This window comes from Anopheles funestus, chromosome 2RL, assembly GCF_943734845.2.
Source record: "Anopheles funestus chromosome 2RL, idAnoFuneDA-416_04, whole genome shotgun sequence".
In the NCBI taxonomy this organism is placed as follows: domain Eukaryota; kingdom Metazoa; phylum Arthropoda; class Insecta; order Diptera; family Culicidae; genus Anopheles; species Anopheles funestus.
Window position 1 is genome coordinate 87,100,202 of NC_064598.1, and position 9,061 is coordinate 87,109,262.

Genomic DNA, 9,061 nt, shown 5'->3' on the forward strand with positions numbered 1-9,061 from the left:
ATAACTTCTGGCACAGACATCTGAGGGCATGGCCGTCCAAGAAGAAAATGTAGCCATTGATGCCATCTATCGACCACATTTTAAAGATTGGCGATCCGTTGGATACCGCCCGAGTTATAGGCAAAACTTGGTGGAAAAATGAGGAAAATTTTACATTTTCTCAAACAGGGTATGGAACTTGGTTCCTCGAATAACTTCTGGCACAGACATCTGAGAGCATGGCCGTCCAAGAAGAAAATGTAGCCCTTGATGCCATCTATCGACCACAGGTTAAAGATTGGCGATCCGTTGAATACCGACCGAGTTATAGGCAAAACTTGGTGGAAAAATGAGGAAAATTTTACATTTTCTCAAACAGGGTAAGGAACTTGGTTCCTCGAATAACTTCTGGTACAGAGATCTGAGAGCATGGCCGTCCAAGAAGAAAATGTAGCCATTGATGCCATCTATCGACCACATTTTAAAGATTGGCGATCCGTTAGATACCGCCCGAGTTATAGCAAAACTTGATGGAAAAATGAGGAAAATTTTACATTTTCTCAAACAGGGTATGGAACTTGGTTCCTCGAATAACTTCTGGCACAGACATCTGAGAGCATGGCCGTCCAAGAAGAAAATGTAGCCCTTGATGCCATCTATCGACCACAGGTTAAAGATTGGCGATCCGTTGAATACCGACCGAGTTATAGGTAAAACTTGGTGAAAAAATGAGCCTAATGAAATTTTCAACTTTGAAAAAATTTTCAATTTTTTCATAATATTTTATTCTTTTTTTGTTTAGAACATTATTTGAGTGAAAAGAAACTTATTGCAACCAATTGGCATTAAAATAAATCAATTTAAATTTTTTTGCAAAATTTCCCAAAAAAATCGTAAGGGGTAAGGCTTATGATTTTTTCGAGTTAAAATTTTTTTAAAATTTTTTCTGATTTTTTATTCTTTTTTTAATTTAAAGCATTATTTGAGTGAAAAGAAACTTATTGCAACAAATTCGCAATAAAATATATCACATTTATAAATTTTGCTAAATTGTTCAAAAATGAGGAAAATTTTACATTTTCTCAAACAGGGTAAGGAACTTGGTTCCTCGAATAACTTCTGGCACAGACATCTGAGGGCATGGCCGTCCAAGAAGAAAATGTAGCCATTGATGCCATCTATCGACCACATTTTAAAGATTGGCGATCCGTTGGATACCGCCCGAGTTATAGGCAAAACTTGGTGGAAAAATGAGGAAAATTTTACATTTTCTCAAACAGGGTATGGAACTTGGTTCCTCGAATAACTTCTGGCACAGACATCTGAGAGCATGGCCGTCCAAGAAGAAAATGTAGCCCTTGATGCCATCTATCGACCACAGGTTAAAGATTGGCGATCCTTTGAATACCGACCCAGTTATAGGTAAAACTTGGTGGAAAAATGAGGAAAATTTTACATTTTCTCAAACAGGGTAAGGAACTTGGTTCCTCGAATAACTTCTGGCACAGACATCTGAGGGCATGGCCGTCCAAGAAGAAAATGTAGCCCTTGATGCCATCTATCGACCACATTTTAAAGATTGGCGATCCGTTGGATACCGTCCGAGTTATAGGCAAAACTTGGTGGAAAAATGAGGAAAATTTTACATTTTCTCAAACAGGGTATGGAACTTGGTTCCTCGAATAACTTCTGGCACAGACATCTGAGAGCATGGCCGTCCAAGAAGAAAATGTAGCCCTTGATGCCATCTATCGACCACAGGTTAAAGATTGGCGATCCGTTGAATACCGACCGAGTTATAGGTAAAACTTGGTGAAAAAATGAGCCTAATGAAATTTTCAACTTTGAAAAATATTTCAATTTTTTCATAATATTTTATTCTTTTTTTGTTTAGAACATTATTTGAGTGAAAAGAAACTTATTGCAACCAATTGGCATTAAAATAAATCAATTTAAATTTTTTTGCAAAATTTCCCAAAAAAATCGTAAGGGGTAAGGCTTATGATTTTTTCGAGTTAAAATTTTTTTAAAATTTTTTCTGATTTTTTATTCTTTTTTTAATTTAAAGTATTATTTGAGTGAAAAGCTACTGATTGCAACAAATTCGCATTAAAATATATCACATTTATAAATTTTGCTAAATTGTTCAAAAATGAGGAAAATTTTACATTTTCTCAAACAGGGTAAGGAACTTGGTTTCTCGAATAACTTCTGGCACAGACATCTGAGGGCACCAAGAAGAAAATGTAGCCATTGCTGCTATGACCACAGGTTAAAGATTGGCGATCCGTTGGATACCGACCGAGTTATAGGCAAAACTTGGTGCTAAAATGATCCTTATGAAATTTTAAAATTTTTAAAACTGTTTTATTTTTTTCTAATTTTTTATTCTTTTTTAAATTTAAAACATTATTTGAGTGAAAAGAAACTTATTGCAACCAATTGGCATTAAAATAAATCAATTTATAAAATTTTGCAAAAATACTCCAAAAAAGATAAGGCGAGGAAATTTTTAAATTTTAATTTTTTTTCTGAAAATGCAATATTTTCGGAATCTCGTTCGAAAACGCGACAATTGCTAAGCGTTTAGTGACGGGGTGACAACGGATATTAAATACTTCATTTTTTCAAAAGTCCAAAATGTTAACAGCTTCAATAGTATATGGTTATTTGATTTCATAATAACAGCAAGTAGCAGGTACTTGTACCCCATTCGGTTAGGTAACAACACTTCCATAAACCACCTTTACGTTTGCTGGTTGTTACTGCAACAATCACTGTTTCGTGCCTTTCCGAAAGTGGTTTACCATGTTCCCATCGTAATGTTCTACAACAATTTATTTGACGCCAACTGGAATTGGTTGGGATCCGTAACTCCCGTACGATTCGCAAGCTGCACGCTTCTGCACACTCAACCGATCGACCTGTTCCACTAATGTGTCCCACCTGGGCAACCTGGTTCCTGGTGCATCTTTCCTGGTTGGCGTGACAAATTAGTATCCACCTCTTGTTACCGCGCTGAAAACGTGTGTTTCAGAATGACCTGAATCGAACGGACGCGGCGTGATCTAGTGCTTAGTGGTTTTAGCTAGACTTTGGGAAGTTTTTCCAGTTTATCGATTGCATCCGTTAATCAGCCCATACACAATCGAACGTAACCGATTGCGATCGAGTTGTGGGAGAACCGATAATCATGCCTGATGTCTTTATATTATTATGTCACGATCTTGCACCGTGCCGAGTGGTGGTAAGGATGATACTGGCGCATTGTATCATCCTGGAATGAATGTTAGTGTTGAATACAACCTCCTATAGCAGTGATGTCTTCGGGTTTGTTTCCTGAGAACTTTTCCACAAAACTCACCTGGACGAATCGTAGCTAAGTTGTGCTGGTTACAAAATGTCTTAATTACTGGCTATTTCTCAGCGCAGTGTGCAGAAAAGTTGTACCAGATCTTACTAATGACTTTCAGGGAGGCAAACGTTAAAAGGGTGAAAAACGGAAACATGAAAGTAAAGCAAGGCTTGGTAGTAGTCTCCGTTGCACTAGCAGAACGAAACGTAAAGAATCGGTACACCAGGCGCAATGGTTGCAATGACTTCTAGACCAACTTACTACAACGCGTCGTCATCACTGTACCGGGTGATTTCGCAACCTTCAGCCAAAGGTACAACGAAAAACACCCATAATCCGGTACGAGAAAACACAACCAAAGAACATGGCATTATTGACCGATTAACGCTAATATAGATTTTACGATTTCGATTGTTGGCCGTCCAGTATAGATGCGTGGTGGAACAGGGGGTACCGATGGTGGATTTGTATCGATGTTATTTTTATGTTACCTCCCTTAAGGTTGACGATCAAACGGTGTGTCTTTTTGCTTGGGTCTAACCAACATGATCGTACGCTCGACCCTTGACCAGGCGAGGCGAACAGAAAAGAAAGAAAGAAAAAAAAAACTAACAAATGAACCAAAAACAGATCGCAAAACAAATTGATCGCGCGATATTTCCCGACCTGTGTGCGAAAAGGGACCTTTTGTGTGTGATTCTATCGGTACAAGCGCACAATTAGAATCTATTATCGATTAATTTCTGGTACATTTCTGGTTTCTGCGTTTCCCTTGGCGGGGTTTAGTTTAATGTTTTCTTTCAGCCCTTCGGGGAAAAAAACATAATGCGGTGTGGACGTTTATTGTGCAATTGTAAACGTACAATTGAGATTTATTGCTGTGAGATACTTGGATTCGGATTTGGCGGATTTTTTGTTCTCGCTCATTTTCTAATCCATGTACTAATGATAGCATTCATTCATTTATACGTATTTAAGTATGGATCAATTGAAATAAATTAACCTGCAGTTAAATGAATCAGTTTTAGCGTCTGGAAAAAAGGAACCATTCAGCTGTACCGAAAACGGGTGTACACCGACTTCTAGCTTGCAACCATCGACCAACAGTCAACCGCTGCGAACAGGTACCGAACGTACCTCCTCCAGATCACCCGGTCGCACCAAGATAGATGTGATTCGTGGAAGCGATAAACAGCCTTCCACATGAGCAATCGATTGCACATCAAGATACGACCCCGAAAACCCGTTCTCGAGAGATATGTGTGTCGTGTTGTGATTTTTACACGGGAAATTTGTTGCCGCCTCGCTCTGCTGCGGCAATGCTAATCGCCTGCAGATGCTTTTTCCTCACCAAACCCACTGAAGGACACGCCGGAAAATGAGAGCATGGACTGGTATACTACCGGCGATGGCTGGCGGCAGGTACTTTATGGCTAATTTTATCTTAATTTGATTTCGGAGATAAAATAAATAAACGTTGGTAAAGCGTTTTTTTTTTTGGTCTTTCATTTTCTTGCCAACGAGTGCATTGTAGGGTGCCGCCATGCACTTAGTGTAGCGGGAGTGTAGCGCCACCTGGTGGTGATTGCAGTAAAAGCACCGACCGCGTGTCCCAGCGGGAAACGGGCTGTTTTGTTTTTCGGGGATTGGCTTTACTTAGTGTACAGCTTTTGGTGGACAGGTTAGTGTGTACACACGCGAACGTGTTTTTTCTCTCTCCCTCTCTGTTGTGGACAGTCCAGATTCGTTTCTTTGTACAGTATAAGTTGGCGGCACAGTGTCATACAGCCAGACATTGATGTTCGAACTGGCGGCAACTCTGTAGCGAAGTTATCAGGGCGAGCAAAGTTATCAGGAGTCTCGGGGTTTTTTTTTGCATACCACCCGGAGTCTTTTATGCCTCAAGTGGATGTAGATGTTAATGTGACAAGCGACACAGTTGGGTGGCGATATTTCGGAAGCAACCCGCACCAAGGGAAACTGGAAGATTGGAACCATATTAGCCAACGCAAAACTGGAGCAATAATCATAAACTTTTCCTCCACCTTCACCTTCCCTTTGGCGGCGCTTCGTTGCTGTCGATCAGTTGCTGTCCAACTGTCCACACAGGGAAGGGAAAAAAAGCCACCAAATGGAAAGCTGCATGTTTACTTACATGCCGTTTTGACTCACGAAAGTACAGTCCCGGGTGACTTCGGTGCAAGGTGAAACACGCGGGTACGTTATTAAACAACAATAAAAGCGACCGGTATAGCCGCAGAGAAAATCGGCGAGACGTTTGGCTATTTGTTGGCCAGGGAAAGACAAACGACTAGAGCTAGAACATAATACGATTTGCACGAGATATGGTGATACCTGTGCCAGCCAAATGGAACCCCGTTGGAGCCATGTTTTTTCTTGTAATTAGGTAAGTTCGTTGTTTACGTCTGACATGATCCACGGTACCCCGGTGGCTTCTCAAAACGGGTGGAAAATCGATTTGTAAGCGCCAGTGGAACTCCAACACCAACTAGTCCCTACCCCCCCGAAGGTGGCGGATACTTGTCAGTCAGACTGTCGGTTTGTTTTGCCAACTTTGACTGTAAATGCGTTGAGGTTATTCGCTTTATATGGTGACTCATTCAAGTGCAGTTTTTGAATCTGTGGATAAATTCGTGGATTTGTGAAAATAGGGCAGATTAACTGTCTTCACGTGTACATCTTCGCCACGTTTTATGATCGCGATCTTTACAGAAGATTCAACCTTCGATCCGACGAATCTTGCCGTACTACAATGTAGTTATTATCACGTTCAGGGCAGGGCAGCTGATGACCTAAAATTCATGCGTTACTGATCACAAATTTATGACCCAGCTTCGACCATTCCACCGGTGCACAAGTGAACGAAGAAAGTCACGCACAATGGGTTCTTTTTCCTTTTCTCTCTCTCTCTCTCTCGCTTGGACACAATAGCTTGAAGCAAAAAATTTCACCCAAAAAAAATGTATATTTTTTTCCAATCCCAGACGAGGACAGTGAAATTGGGGCGTTTTACAAACGGTCCGTCGTACAGCAGAATACCTGCGAGAAATTACTTGACTGTGCAAAATTCGTTTTTAATTAAATCAGTTCCAAAATGTCAGCACCAAAGTTGTGTGTGTTTGTAGTAGCCGTTTCTCGGTTGGTTATTCACAACAGTTTCCACCATTTCTTTCACGTTAAGATCAGCCGGTTTAAGATCAGTGATCCAAACGGGCGGATGGTACACATCCCAGCGGACAAAGGTGGTTCCCGCATCGTCCCGGATCCGCAACATCCCGGAGCGCCCGATCGGGCCCATAACAGTGCGCAAATATTTTATTATCCGAAACGATACATTAATTATGACATCAAGATAAAAATTAAGAAATTTCCGCAATGATAAATCGATTTTAAATATTAATAAATTGCAATTGCATGGAACCGGCACCACTAAATGATACGGTTTAAAGATTTTGCACCATCGCTACGGTGGGGACATCCTGTGAAAGCGAACTTTTTTTTTGCCCAATAGGGTGAGGAAAAAGGAGGAAGGTAAGGAGGAAGTATTGGTGGATAATGAAAGGGAAGTTCCTTTTTCCTACTCAACGATACCGGGGGAGGGATGTTCCTAAGTAGGTATGGAAAGAAAAATTGCACCTCGCTCGATCACTCTCGGCGCTGTGGATGAGGTGGATGAGCGCATTGGAATAAGCGGTTGCGCGGATGCGTATAAGCGTAAACATAATAAATTTGTGCATACAACGGTCAAGTCCTACGGGTACTCCTTGCAAAGCGCAACAGCAAATCTCAAACAACAACAACAAAATGTTTCCAAAGTGTACCGGAAAGTTGTTTTTTTTTTGTTTTGCTTGGGTTGATTTTTTTTTGGGGAAGACTTTATCGTTGCTGCTTGGTTTCGTGGGTAAGTTTTTTTGTTGTTGTTTACTGTTCCCTTCCTTTGGTGCCTTAATTCCACACACATTTTCACTCGCGAACCATTTATCATCGGCGTGGTACCAAGCGGGCGTGCATGACAACGCGCCTGACGGCCACAGAGAGCAGAGAAAAGAGGAAGAAAAAAATGCCGAATCCTTTATCTGGCGATATAAATCAGTTATTGAATAATCACCTGTAACCTGTAATCAATATGTTGTCGATCGCATCGATATGGAGGTGGTTGCTTTTTGGTTGTTGTATTTTGTCCGGCAAGCAAAACGGTTTCATTTTTTTTCGGTGCTGCTTTAAATTGAACACTGTGCGACACAAATTTGATTGAGATTTTTCTTTGGCAGGAGGATTTAAAAAATTCGCTATCAATGATTTTTTTGTTGGAAACTATCTTAACGTAAAAAAGATTACATTTCAGATGAGATAAAGTTGTGCAGTCCATTGGTAAAGTTATGGTAGGTGGAGCATACGGAAAATAAGGACAAAATGCCAACAGCCTTATGGAATTGATACTGTACGTTGGTAGTAGTAGGGAGCGATTTTTTTCTTCTTCTCTTTTTTATGGTAATTTCAACGCAATATCTTCGATACGAAAGATAAACCACCCGCGATAACGTTAACGGCTTTAGGGGGGTTTTGATAAACGCATTCAACCAGTACGGTTGTGAATTTTACGCAGTGAAAATTGGAGCTATTATGCAGTTGTTGATAATATTTCGCTTACCTTAATGCGTTTTGCAAATTTCAACATTATCTCGTGGGTGAGGAAAGAAATTTCTTCAATCGCTCGTGAAATACTTTCCACGAAATCCGGATCTTGTGACCTCTCGCGTTCGGCTACGATCGTACGCTAAAGTCACGCAAAAAAAACAGGGCAAATATTTGGACACATCTCGCTTTACCCCATTTATCATCCCATCCTGTGTGTCGATAAAGCAAGGTAAAAAAAAAAATCCTGGTTCCAAAAAACAACCCACCAATTTCACTCTCAACGAGTTTGACACATTACTCACGCATGCAAACGTACGATCGTACGACGTTGGTTCGTCCTTCGCGAATTGATATGTAGTATCGTGCACCCGCGACGAATCGGGATGATCCAACAGCAATCGCAAAAAGTCAACATCATCCATCGTGAAGACCGATCGATCGGGTAAACTTCCTTTCCTACCCACCAACGATTCCATGCATAAACCATTAAGGTACTGCACTTTGCACTCGAAACCTTTTCACGGCAAAGTGAAATGCATACGAAGGTTCGTTTTAACCTTCACCAGCATTTTAGGGGTTTCCCTTTTGTAAAGCATCATCAATCGCATCGAACCAGCGAGCCAATAATTACCGCCTATTTTGTGCTCTTGTGTGTAGTTCATTTTTTGTTAAAAAAACAGTTTCGCAATGTATCCTGACAACCGAATAATATGTGTAACATTTAAGATTGTAAACAACCGGTTGCGCGGTGCTGTCTGGCCGCGATCTGTCCGTTTGATAAATGATTCGACCTCGCCCCACGTCCGTCCGTGTGTGAAGCACTTTGTGCCAGCTTCATGCTTGTTTCTTGCTCGCTGGAGATTACACGAAGCAGCGGTTGCCCTCTCGCGCTACGTGCAATGTGGCCAATTGAAGACTATTTACATAATGTTGTTCCTTTACAAAGTGTACGAGCGCCAGAGTTCCGGTTTTTGGGCAGGGAAATTGTTGAAGACCGAGCCACTGTACACGTTTTTGTGCCCGATGACGGATTGCTTTTCCGGTGACGATAAGATGCTTTGATTAGTG